Source organism: Passer montanus, unplaced genomic scaffold (genome assembly GCF_014805655.1).
Source record: "Passer montanus isolate IOZ18808 unplaced genomic scaffold, ASM1480565v1 scaffold11, whole genome shotgun sequence".
NCBI classification, from domain to species: domain Eukaryota; kingdom Metazoa; phylum Chordata; class Aves; order Passeriformes; family Passeridae; genus Passer; species Passer montanus.
The window spans coordinates 18149197-18162461 of record NW_024357613.1 but is presented as its reverse complement, the minus strand read 5'-3'; the positions used below and the strand labels follow the sequence as shown (position 1 = coordinate 18162461).

The 13265-nt window shown below is 42.5% G+C and overlaps 1 protein-coding gene across 2 annotated transcripts in view; it reads left to right on the top strand.

Moving 5' to 3' along the window:
- The first annotated feature begins 499 nt into the window (after positions 1 to 499).
- Positions 500 to 13265, top strand: part of FAM135A (family with sequence similarity 135 member A) — a 79131-nt gene continuing 66365 nt past the window's right edge. For both annotated transcript variants that reach the window (XM_039727049.1, XM_039727041.1), the window contains exon 1: positions 500 to 920. The gene's annotated coding sequence lies outside the window, so the exon portion shown is untranslated. The remainder of the gene's footprint in view (positions 921 to 13265) is intronic.

Sequence of the window (13265 nt, the reverse complement as noted above, 5' to 3'; positions counted from 1 at the left end):
CCTCCTCCTCAATGTTAAAAGACTACCAGTTTTATTAGTGCCGTTTACAGCCGATTTACTTCTATTTTGGTATCACGTACTGATAAAAAGCCTTCCTACAGAAACGAGAACTTGTTCTCAATAAATGCTCACTACCTCCAGTCCTGCACCGGCTGGCAGGTGCCCCACAGCCCAGCCCGCCCCGCCGCGGCTCCCCACCACCCCAAGGAGCCTTTTCCCGGGGCTGCTCTCTGCTCCGAGCCCAGGCCGGGACAGCGGGCACGGGGAAGGCAGCGCTGGCGGCCGCGGCAGCAGGCAGGCCTCCCGCCCCGCAGCGTGCGCCGCCGAGGGGTCTCTGGGGAGCGGGCCGCGGGGGGAAAGCAGCGAGGGCTAAGCCCCGCGTGGGTCGCGTCCCGCCCGCCCCGGGGCTCTCCCGGCCCTTCGGGGCCGCCCCAAGCGGCCCCGCGGGAGGGGCCCGAGCCGCGGCCCGGCCCGGCCCGGCGGCAGGGGGAGCACGAGCGCGGGCCGGGCGCATCGCGGGGACAGCGGGGCTCCCGCTGCCAGCAGCGGCCGCCGCGGGAGCCGCACGGGAGACTCCTCGGAGCCGGAGCGAGGCGGCGCGGAAATCCCGGCGCGGGAGCCGAGGATGCGGCCGCTACCACCGGCCTCTGCTTAGCCCCGGCGCAGCCCTCCCCGCGGCAGCTCCGGCACTCGCCGCCCCTCGGCGCCGGGCAGCAGGAAGCGGCGCTCGGCCGGCTCCCAGCGCCCCCCCTCCCTCCCCGCCCAGCGCAGAGCCGGCGCCGGCGGCACGGGCCGTCGCGGGAGCAGCGAGCGCTGGCGTCGGATGCCTGCGCTACGCCATCCCGGTGCTGCCGCGGCCTGGACTCCGCGGGGAGCACGGGCGATCGGCGGGCAGCGGCGGCCGCTCCTTTGTGTCCCAGGTCGGTGCCGGGGAGCGGGGAGGAGGTGCAGGGTGGTCGGGCAGAGCGGCGGGACCGTGTCCGTCCCCTCCTGGAGGGCTGGGGCAGGCGGGCACCCCTCCTGTCCGGCCTGTCTCCGGGGCTGCAGGCATGGCGGGCGGGGGACTTGTTCGTGTCGGTCTGACCCCCGCTCCCCGCACCCCGGCTGGAAAACTCGGGGAGCCTTTCCGCAGCCCGGGCGGGTGGGCGGCGAGGTGGGGCGGGGGCTCGGCCGCCTCTGCCGCCTCCGCCGCGGGGCAGGGACTCTTCCCGAGCCCCCGGTCGGGGGCGGCTCGTGGCCGGAGAAGTTTCTGCCCAGGCAGCGTTTCGCCGCCGCTGTTGATTGTTTATCGCTCCGAGGTGGCGCCGAAAATAGGTCAGAAATAATGTCTCGCTCGTCCCCGCCGCGAAGTGTCCGAGGGCCGGCCGTGGTGCTAGAACTGCTGGAGGCGGTGATGCCTTTCCCCTCCTTCCTTTCCTGAAAAATACGGGACCCTCACAGGGTTTGAAACAGAGTGGATATGGCGTTATTTATTTATTTATTTATTTATTTTAAATGTCGGTTTCTGCGTGCGGTGTGGAAAGTTGCTGGCCGAGCGTTAGGAATAACTCCCAGCTATTTCCTGGTGCGCGGAGGGCGGCACCGGCGGCTCCCGCCCTCCCGCTCCGAGCGGGAAGAGCCCGTTCCCCTCGGAGCGCCGGCAGAGCGGCGCGGGGCGCTGCGGGCGGCCGCGCCTCCAGCAGATGCTCGTCACCCCCGTCACCGTCCCCAGGACCTCGTCAGGGCTCAGTTAACCTCGGGGCGCGCTCGGCAGGATTTGCATGATCAGTAAGCGCTCTGGTGGAAATAGTGTTCGTTTCTTGCGTTATTTTAAGCAAAAATTCGAACAGAACCAATTTGAAAGCTCTGATAATTATGCGTTGCAAACGCAGTATTGCTTGGAAGAGAAGTTGCATAGCATAACAGATTTTTTTAAAATTGTAATTGGGGGATTTACAATCCTGTTGATACTATAACCAAGGAGATATTTGTGCTGATGTGTTCAAGCCCACTTCCCCTTTCTCCTGGTTGCAGAGAATTTTGCTGACTGAAACATAAATAAGCTACTGTTTGAGATCTTACATTTTATCAAGTAGAGTGGACATAAATGCCTATTTTGTTTTACTGGGTTTTACTTTTTTTTTTTTTTAGTGGTTCTTTCAACTTGCTTAATGTCTTATAAATAGGCAAAGCCTGAAGTAAAATCCACACGCACCACCTTTTGGTTTGCTTGATTGATAGCAAGTAGCAAATGCTGCAGAATCTGTATTACTCTGGAAGGGAAGGCATTACATTTTCATCCATTAAATAACTCCAACTTAGCAGTTTGATTGCGTAGATAAAATTGCTTGGTCCGTGCTAAGCCCAAAACCGCTTCAATAAATCTCTGGTTTGCTGGAACATTACAGCTGTTTTACAATGAAATAATTCTGGATTTGTGGAGGAACAAATTAGGTACTCCAGCATAGTTTTTATTATTCTGTTCAACAGTTCATTGCCCATTAGAACTGAATTGTTTTGTAGGAAGTGGACAATAATCTGGGCTCTGGCTGTATCTTTGCAAGTACTTTAATGAATGAAGCACAGAGTTGTAATCTTGTTCTGTTTCTTCCATATGACTGTACCAGTAGTCACAGTCTGAGTACCTGCATTTGGTATGTCAGAATACAGCTATAAATCTTGGTCTGCATTTTCCTTGGGTGGACCAATTGTTTTCTTTTTCCTCCTGTAACTGGCATAAGTCAATTCTTAAGCTTTCCTTCAGCAATTGATAAAAGTCAGAGAATACAAATTTGAACTCATTCTTTGGAATATATCCCTTGTGTGAAATACAGTCCTACTGGTGAGAGTTAACTGATATGTGAAAGCACTGGTTTTGGACTTAAATTAGCTCTTTATTAATAAAACTGATTTGTTAGATTCCATTCAAATTATGGTCAGTTTGACTGGCCTGCGTAAGGTGTGGCATGAATAGTAATCAGTAATAGTAAAGTGCACACAACAAACCAAAATCTGTCTTCCAGACTGTGATTTTGAAAATGTGCTAGGCAAACCAACACAGTTGTTGATTCAATTTGATTCCATTGAGATAGAATTTACTTTTGTTTTGAGTTAAGTAAAACCTCAAAAGTAACACATTGGGCTCTGTTCGGATTTCAGAAGAGCTAAGCCCTTGCATCTCTTCGGAAGCACCAGTGATGGATGTCACACTGTTACCTGACACTGCAGTATTGTGGTTTTGACATTTCCCTTGGCAGCACATGGGTTTCAAAGCTCGGTTCCAGGACTGTCTCTGGTGCATTTTTCTCACAAATATAGAATTGGTGAATTCAGTTCCCAAGCAGGGAGAGATGTGTAAAGTGAGATCCATTGCTCACTCTGACATTCCTTGTTGACTTTGCTAGTCAGTTATCTGCTGAGAAAGACACTGACAAATTCTAGTGGACTTGGTTGTGGTTTTGAGATATGATAAGCACTCTTTGGCAGGATGTTTCTATCAGTATCTCATTCTCACCAGGTTACAATCTGGTGTTTTGGTGCGAGTTTCTCTTGATGGAAGTGATTAGGATGGGATATGAATGCCACAGCCATCTGTCTGCTTGGGGAGGTGCATAGGAAAGCAAATCCTGGCAAAGGATGAGGCAGATTACTTTGAGTGGTAAGGTTTTGAACTACTGCAGGTAAAGGTATGGAAGCCCTTTATGAGCTCTGACTCTTGCACTGTTTTTTCCTTGAAGAGAACCTGGTTGCCTACACCAGCCTAGGAGGCAGGTACCCAAATGTTTATTAGTGTAATGCTGAGAGTACTGATGCTCGTGTCTCCCTTGGCTTGGTTGCTGTCCCAAATAAATTTGAAGGTTAAATCAGTACCAAAGGTGGGCCTCAGTGTGAGAATCAACAATCAGGGGTTGTGAATTCTTGTTACTGTTGACCTTGTTTCAATGTTTGAAATTGTTATTGTGATAAAGACTAATGTTACTCATCCTTGCTTGGTAACTGTTTCATCTTGTGCTTCATGTTTTCTGTCTTGAAGTCTTTTTTTGTTCTTTTTCATCTCTCAGTCCCTACGCACTATAGGACAATCTTGGCAGAATATACTCTCTTGTTAGCCAAGGTGGAAGAGTTGCAGTTTTATTGTGTGGGTTTTCCCCTTCCTCTTTTTCTTTGTATGGAAAAATATAGTCTCACTAGTGCTTTGTTTTCATGACAGGAAAGATGAGTAGCACCTGTGTGTTGACCAGCCGTTTTCCCTGATGGATATTTGTTTTGACAGCCTGTTGTTGTATGTCAGTTACCTCTGACAGGCTGCTGCTCAGAGAACCCGTAGCCTAAATAAGTACTACTGTGTCAAGTACCAGCACATGAATTTGTTTTGGTTAACTAAGAGCATAGCTCAGAGTTTCTTGAATTATTAATTATTTAATCTTGCATTCAATATTCATCCTAGTGAACAAGCATGGAAGATGTGATTTTTTTTTTTCTTTTGTTAATGAAAAGTTTGTTTATCTTGCAATCTTCAAAAGTTTTATAAGTTCCTATATCCTGGTGGTACAGTTCAGTGGTTACAGTGGTAGTGCTGGGTTGGCATTTGGACTTGATCTCCTTTAAAGGTCTCTTCCAACTTTGATGATTCTATTCTATGGTTCTATAAGTCACAATCCTGCTGCTTTAAAACAGAAATGAGAGATTGGTGAAATCCACTCAAAAGTCACATTTTTGATGCCTGTGAGCTTGTTACAATCATGCAATGCTTCTGAAAAAAATGCTAGTTCTATGTTTTTCTGCCATAGCTAGGCAAAGCAGTAATGTATGTCCTTACATTCTGTTAATATTAATACACCATGTGTTTTCTCCTTGGCAAGACACGTGGTTTTATGTTTCATATGCATCTGCTGATTTTGGCCTTCTCTAGCATTTTGCTAAGCACCTTTTGAACACATTAATTTGTTGGATACATGTCATTAAGTATTGTGTGTGAAAAAATAAGTTACTGTTGAAGTAGGAACATAATTAAATATTTACGCTTTCGTTTATAGCAAAAGCAGTTGGTATTTAGTAATGTGGTGTTGCTGATATTTGTAGAAGTCTGTTGTAGAAACCGTCTTCCTCGAAGAACAATGCGTGGAACCTTTGTGGTAACAAGAGTATACAACAAAGAGTATACAAGAAAAAATCTGAAAGGGAGGAAATAAGTTTGCCATAGTTTTGGGTCAGGAAGAAGTCAGGTGAGCAAATTGTGTTTACTTCAAGCAGGAAATTGGTGACAGCATTGTTCTTGGAAAGAACAGACAGGGAAATAAGGAACAGAATCAAATCTCACAGAGCTCAACTTACAAGTGGAACAAAAGTTGAAAATGCTACAGCAAATTGAAATGACATCAATTCTATTTTTGTTAGATGGTTTCAGTGCTTTTGTTTGTAATGGATTTTCTGTAGAGGTTTTGAAATTGGGAACATTTTTGCTGTGAAGAATTTTGAACTTTATATTGTGCAAGCAGTTTTGTTGCAAACAGATAAAAAGTTTCACTTACCAATATTTCTTACTAGAACTAAATGAAACATGTTCACATTTTTGAATTACAAGTCCTGTATCAGAAAGAAAGGAAAGCATACAGATTTTGCTGTATTTAGCTTTCTAGTGAAAAGTTAAAAATTTGTTAGCTCTAATACTACAGAATTATATATGTACATACATACATATATATGTACATATGTGTGCATATGGTTTGCTGAATCTTGTTTGTGAAATAAATCACAAACCTGTATAGACTATACCCTCAAATTAAGAAGAAATCTATAGCATTCAGCAGTTAATTTTGTAGGAGGCTTTACAGTTGACCTCTGACATTTTGAAGTAACAAACTGACTTGTTTTCCAGATGCAAGTCTGCTTACTATAATCACAACCTTGTTCACGTGCTGTGACCTCATGAATTAATCCCTGTTACTGACAATGCCATAGGTCACTCATTAGCTGTTGCATAAAGGATGTTGAGAGATAACGCTTTATCATGCTTTCTAGCTATAAAATAAATGGAATTCTCTTTATGCTTTAGATGATTTTTCTAAAGTTAATAAGAGAGGTTTCCCTTTCAATTTTCATATTAGAATGGCCTGCAGTACATTTTCTGTCTTCTTTCTATTTAAATTTATAAGGAAAATGTTGTAGTATCTGTGCTTCTGTAGAAGAAGCTGTACTTTCTCCCCAGCTGTCAATTCTATTATCACTTGATGATTTTTCTGCATAATGATTGTGTATTTCCGTATAAAAAATCAGTCTAAATAATGTAATTGATGCTCCTGAGTTTAGTAGTAGAGGTAGTCACAGTTGCATATGTAGTGTTTCTAAACTTAATTATAATTGCTTGTCTGTCTATTTATATGTGGCCCATCTAGCTTTCCATAAATGCATATATATGTTTTTAAAGGATTTTGTGGGTAAATTCTGAGATTATACCAGCTAGCAGATAATTCTAGAGCTGATGTTTTCTGGCGCCTCTGACCTTCAGTCCCTTATTGTGGTGAAAAAATCCAGATTGAAACATATCAACGTATTGAGGATATTTGAAATACTGAAACGAGAAACCATAGATAGTAGAAAACATGTTTTACTGCTTTACATGTAAAACAGCTTAGAGGGAAAAAAACCTTGTGAAAAGTGAGGTCAATACTAATCTGAACGTGGAAGTCAAGGACCTAGATCTCCACATATGTGGCCATTCTTTCATGCTGGGCTTCTGTTTCTGATGAAGGCCCTTGAAGGCTGGGGCAGAAGCTCTGAGCCAGAGTTTTACCTGCTGTTAATTTTATTTTGCTTGTCCTTAAGAGATAACCTGTGGAAGGTGCACCGTGTGTCTGTGAAATTGGTTTGAGTGCCAGCTAATGCTACTAATGCTTGAGCTGAATTTGAGTCTGTGACTCGAAGCTCTAACAGATGTTACCTGCCTTTTGATGGAAATGTGTAAAAGCTGATGGAGTTCAGCTAGAATGATGAATTTTCATGGCCAGTCACTTTGCTTTTCTCAGGTGAGAGAGGAAGGAACAATAACCTTTTGAAAACCAACCAGCCGTGCTATCAGCAGGGTAGGGAAAGCCTCTGATGACTTTGGTTCCCAGTTGTTGGGCCATTTTTTCCCTGAATGTTTATGCTATATTTAGTGGGTGGTACTTGTTCTAGTTGTAGCAAATTTCAAAGCAGCATGTAAGGGATTTCATGATTACAAAACCTTAGTACAAGAATTTCTAACTAAACGTGACAAGTAAATGGTAGGAGAAAAGAAGTGAACAAAAACTGTTTCATACAAAACACTGTCAAAAATTATTTAAGTAGCATTGGTGATGGTTCAAGCTAATTCAGCAAACAGTTTTCTGACTTGATTTGATGTAACCCTGCAAGTCTACCCATTGGAGTTACTAAAGGTGATAATTAGATTTGTTTTGTTTCCAATGTGCTATTTTGGAAACAGAGTCTTGCCATTTTAGGTTTGTGTCAGTGTTTTTAGCAGCTTCTCACACGTCAGCATTGTTCTGTTAGTGAAATGCCATGTGGGGAGCAGGAGGTAAGAGGAGCGTGAAGCCTTCAAGCTGCAACATAAACAAAAGCAGATCTTGAAGCTGAATTTGTTAATGCTGCTCTACTTGCCTGTTTCATAGGGAGTCTTCAGTAAGATATTCTCGCCGTGCAGTGGGGGAGGAGCAATGCCAGTGCTCTAAGGGGGGGTTGCAGCCTGTGGAGCTCAGATGGAGCAGGCTGTGCTGACTAGGGCAGCCCTGTCGCTCTCTTCCTCCATGACAGGGAGCAGAAGAGCCCTTCTTCAGCAGAAGTGGTGCCTGTCTCCTGACACCAGATGCGTTGGTTGGTTTCCCTGCAGGTGGAGCATGTTTTTGGGCCTTTTGGGACAAAGCTGCTGGAAGCTGCTCGGCTTTCCATCCTTCCGTGTCTCCATCTGGAAGGAAATGGGCTGGGGTGCCAAGGAGGGTTCCTAGGTGAGACGTTGCCTCCCTGGGAAACCAGGCTGTGAATAGAGAGCAGAACTTGTCCTGTGGAGCGGGGGGAGGTTGGACTGAGCTGCTGCTTGGGCTCTGGTGTTGTGTCCATCCATGGAAGAAGTGGGGCAGGGGTGGGGCATTACTATCCTGCTTTTGAGGTGAATCAAATAAAGGAATGGAGGGTAAAAATACTGCCTCAGGAATGGCTGTGAGAAGGGGCAGTTTCTTTCACCCTGCTACTGAGACCTCTTTGCTTTGCTGTGCCAAGGCTGTGGCTAATGGAGGCTGAGGGGACAACTGGCCGGGAGCCGCTGTGTTGTGCTGCTGCGCGCTTCCCTTCCCCATGCATGATGGCACTGCTATTTGTGGAGCTGTGCTTTGAAACCGGATAAGGAAATGATCTGATCAAGCCCTGCAAAAATAGATTATTCTAAAATGGTAACTAATTAATTTTAAAATGCCGTCCCATGAGCACTGTGTTGGCAGTGTTGAGGGGGCGATTGTATTGATGCTGTGAAGATGTGAATGAGCACCTGAGGCAGAATCTTCTGAAGCTGTTTCTCGTGTGGAAGACTTAGTGTAGTTTCACAGACAAAGTTGGCTTAAATTCTTGCTATGCCCTCACTTACCTCTTCAGGGTTAGATGTTAATATAGGCATACTCTGAGATAGATCAGTGCAGCTGTTTGTGGAATCATGCTGTATTTAAATCAGCTAAATATTGCTGTTTAAATTAAAAACAAAAAAATCTAACCAACTGCCCCCCCATAACCACCAATATCTTACAAAGTAAGCTCCAAAATATCTGTAAAGGTTTGGTTTGGTGCTGTTGGTGCTTTTTTGCCTCCCACAACTGCCAGCACAATTGCAGAGATGGCTGTTTGTGGCGTGGGTGCAAGCAAGTCTGCAAGGGTAGCAAAAGGATATAATTTAAAGCTTTGCTGCTGATATATAATGTGCTGTTTTCTCAGGGTGCTTACTGACATCCAATCTTCTTATAGTGTGCATGCTAAGATCTGCTCACTTTGTTCAAGCTACCATCACAGCTGTCCACCAGTGCTGATCAGTGTTATCTTTACTTGACACTTGTTTCTTCAAAGACTTTTTTGCCTGAGCATTTCTCAATAAAAAAAAGCGCACACAGTACTCTTCATATTGTGTTTAGTCCCTTCTCTTCTAAACAGCTAAGTAGGGAGTGATTAAATTTTATTGCGTTTTTTTCTTGGGAGTGGGGAGTGTGGGTTGGCTGGTTTTATTTGTTTGTGGGGTTTTTGTTTGGTTTTTGTTGGTTTTTTTGTTCGTTTGTTTGGTTGGGTGGTGTTTTTGTTTGTTTTCTGTTAGGTAAGATCTGTTTTGCTCCAGGCTTCAGTGGCAGGAAAAAAGAGTGTGGAACATTAAGGACAGAGCATTAAAATCTTGTGCTTGGCTGGTTTGGGTAATAACTAAGTGAACTTAGAAGTTTAGATAGGTTTCAGCTTAGTGCTCTTAGATTTGGACGTGCACAAGATAAGCTGCTGGAGGTGCCACCTGAAGTTGCAAAGAAAAGTCTCTCTTCCTCATCTGGTCAGTATGAAGATAAGTGAGCATCAAGAGAGCTTAAAGCCTTAGGCCAAATTGACATGTAGGTGTTTGCTACAATGTGTTTTTGAAAAGCTTTAATACACGTTCTGAAATATTTTTTATGACCTCATTGGGTTACAGTTTGCAGTGGCAGTCTGCTAAATTGTCCTTCAACTTTGCACTTGTATCATTCAACCAGAACTAAACTGCACTTTGTACAAGAATAATATGGATTTGACTGTAAAATTAATGCACGTTTTGTGTAGCAGAAAGGTTACAGACAGGGTCTTAGAAGAGGGGTCAGTTGAAGAGAAGGTCTGACACTCTTCAGTGTCAGAAGATCATTAACAAAGGAAGAACAAAATAAGAATATATGACTGTTTTCGCATAGGTATTGAATAAAAGCTGTGGGCAGATGTTATGAGATGTTAAAAACAGTGTTTTATATTTCCAGTTTTTACATTTGGGTTTTTTTGCACTGAAGATCAAAGAGTTAAACTTCTAGCCTAAATTTATGTGTTATAATGCTTTCCTCACTTTGTTTTGTTAAAGTGATAGGAAACTGGATACCAAACCACAAGAAAATCAGCAATAGTGTGGCCAGCAGGACCAGGGCAGTGATTGTCCCTCTGTACTCAGCACTGGTGAGGCTGCACCTTGAGTCCTTGTGTCCAGTTCTGGGTCCCTCACTGCAGGAAGGGTGCTGAGGTGCTGGAGTGAGTCCAGAGGAGGGCAGCAGAGCTGGTCAAGGGTCTGGAGTACAAGTCCTGTGGGGAGTTAGGGATGTTTGTCCTGGAGAAAAGGAGGCTCAGGGAAGACCTTATAACTCTCTACAACTACCTGGAAGGAGGGTATAGCAAGATGGGGGTTGGTCTCTTTTCTCAAGTAATAAGTGATTGAATGAGAGAAAATGGATTTGAATTGTGTCAGGGAAAGTTTAGATAGGAAAATCTCTTCACTGAAATGGTTGTTAAACACTGAAAAGGGGTGCCTTAAGGCAGTGGTGAGATCACTATCCCTAAACATGTTTAAAGTGTGGAGTTGGCACTTGAGGACATGGTCGTGGTGGAGATAGCAGTGTTAGGTTAAAGGTTGAACTTGATGATTTTAGCGGTCTTCTCCAACTTTAATGATTCTGTGATCCTGTGAAAAAAGCTAAGTCAAGGATTATGTTTTTAAAGATGTAGTAGCCATCCCCAAATCAGCTGCCTTTGTATTATCAGTTATTATATGGATTATTAACATTAGGTGTTGAAAAATAAAATAGTTTTGGATACAGTACTCCTGGGTATTTCTGAAAGAACTTATGCTTGTAACAATGTCCTGTCAGAGTCACTGTTTTTCTTTGTTGGCTTATCCAGCCTATCACCACCACTGCTATTACTGTAGGAACTACCAAGGAAGTGGTTTTGTGACCACTGATCCTGGATCAGATTTACTATCAGATTATCCCCTAATGTAGCTTCGATCAGGCAGCCAAGCTATCACATTTCTTAAGTTAATAAGAGTATGCAATATATCATTTGTGCTAACTTAATGCCTACTGTGGGAGGAAATACAGTAACTATTTGGCATAAAACCTTCCAATATAAAATCAACCTGTCAAATCTAAACTGTATTTACTGTCTTGTCAAAGAATGACCTCAGAGCAGGTATTGGAACAATGACTCAACTCTGTAAATTGTGCTGTTTTTATTTACAGTGGACAATAAGACAGAAATATTACTTATTAAAAATAATTTACTGATCATATAGTGTTTGATTTAATTTTCATTTCTCTTGAAACCAGAGGTTTATTTTTTAAAACAAGTTTGCTTGTGGTGGGATACAAGTTGCAGCTTTCTTTTGGAGACTTTTGATTCATAAAATATAGCAGAGTAATGACATTAACAGTCATTGGAGACATTTTAATGCCAAATTCATCCATCCATATGAAAGCTATTTTTCATCTAATGACATTGTTGGGACGTGGAATTCAAGGAGAGAGAGCTTTCTTCCTTGTGTAAGTAGAAAAATGAAGTATGTTTTAAGTACACTTAGATGGACCCTTAATATTTTATGAAGAACCTATTCCATTGGATGGAATCAAATTATTTTAGTAAGCTTCCCTCTCCTACTTTATTAATTCTTATCTGATACATCCTTCATAAATTCAGTAGTTTATAAGATGGTGAATGTATTAGGCTATGCAGTTTTGGTTTTTTTAAGCCAAAATACTACAGCCTGTAATTTATTGGGTTTTTTTCCATTTACTGTAAAATCCTTATATGCTTTTTTATGTAAAGTTCAAAAAGACTTTGATTGTTTAGTATAAGCGCTTCATTTTGGTTTTTCCCATATAATGCTCTTCTGAATAGGTTAGGAAAAGATAGATTGTGAGTTCATTAATGGAAAATGATAAGCAAAACAAGTAATTAATTTTCAGACTTATTTCTACATTTGCAGATGTATTTCTACATAACTACATTACTGCTGCTCTTAGAGGTATTCATTTTCATCACTGTTGTTGAGGTAGCTCAGCTTTACTGCTGATTTCCGTAGTCCCACTCCATGGTTCTTGGCATGAGTTTGTGGAAGTTCATTTTTCTCACTCAGCCAATGTGTTGGGATCAAAGTGGGACAAGGTGGCTGGCATAACGTAGTAGCACATATCCCAAACTGCTACTGGTTATCATCAAAATGCTCCATTTTAGTTGTTTCTGACTCAAAAGCAGTCACACTTGTGCCAGTTATTTCATACCCCTTTAATAATTTTTGAAATGTGGGGTTTATTTTTATGGGAGGTCTGTGTAAAAGGCAAATAAAACATTTTGGTTTGTTCATGTTCTGTTTCCATTTTTCTGTGGAAATTACTGTTGAAACCATTGCTCAATTCATTTTAATGAAAAAGAGGAGAAGAGATCTCGGAGATGATGCGGTTTTTGTTTAGCATAAATTGTTGGCTGAAGAGAGAAGTTAGTGTCCATACTGGGAGGAAAAATACAGAAATGTGTAAGCATGGGGTCTGTTTTGCAGCAGGGGTTTTTGTGGCAGAGGGAGAACACATCAATATAAAATGAGAGCTTTTAACTGTGCTCTCACAGAACTTTTCCTGTTAAAGTTCTTAATGAGGAAGCTTAGAAATAACATGTCATTTGTCAAACAGACAAAGACCAATGCTAGCATAGAAGGGAATAAGCCTAATAAGTGTTCAAGATGAATTATTATATCACATGTATGATCTATTAATAGGGGAGAAGAAAAGAAATAAATGCAACATCTTAATGACTTCTGTGCTCAGTGGGAATAATCAAGTTGTCAGCTCAAAGTAGTGAGTATGTTGTTTTTATCAGTGTGCTGCATAAGGGATGAGATATTGGTTCTAAATTTAAAGCAAAAAGTATGAAAACTTGAATTTTAATGCCTGATTAAGTTGATTGTTTATCTAGCCCATTTAAATGTCATATGTATCTTGCATTAGCTTTGTTAGAATCAAACCTTATGGTTGGCTGGGAAGTAGTCTAGACTTAGAGAGCCAGGCATGAAGAAGATTGAAATAGTTGAGTTTTGCCCTCAGCCCATGAAGATTAGGTCATTGTTTAACTACATGTGTAGTTATTTACTTCACATAATTATTATAGGTGTGAAGCTTTAAAAAAATTAATTAGGAAATCCTGATGTAAAGCAGTGTGTTCTGAAGTATTTTTCTGATGGTAGTGATGTTGTCTTTTTAAAATTGCAGTAATGAATTGAATAAGGT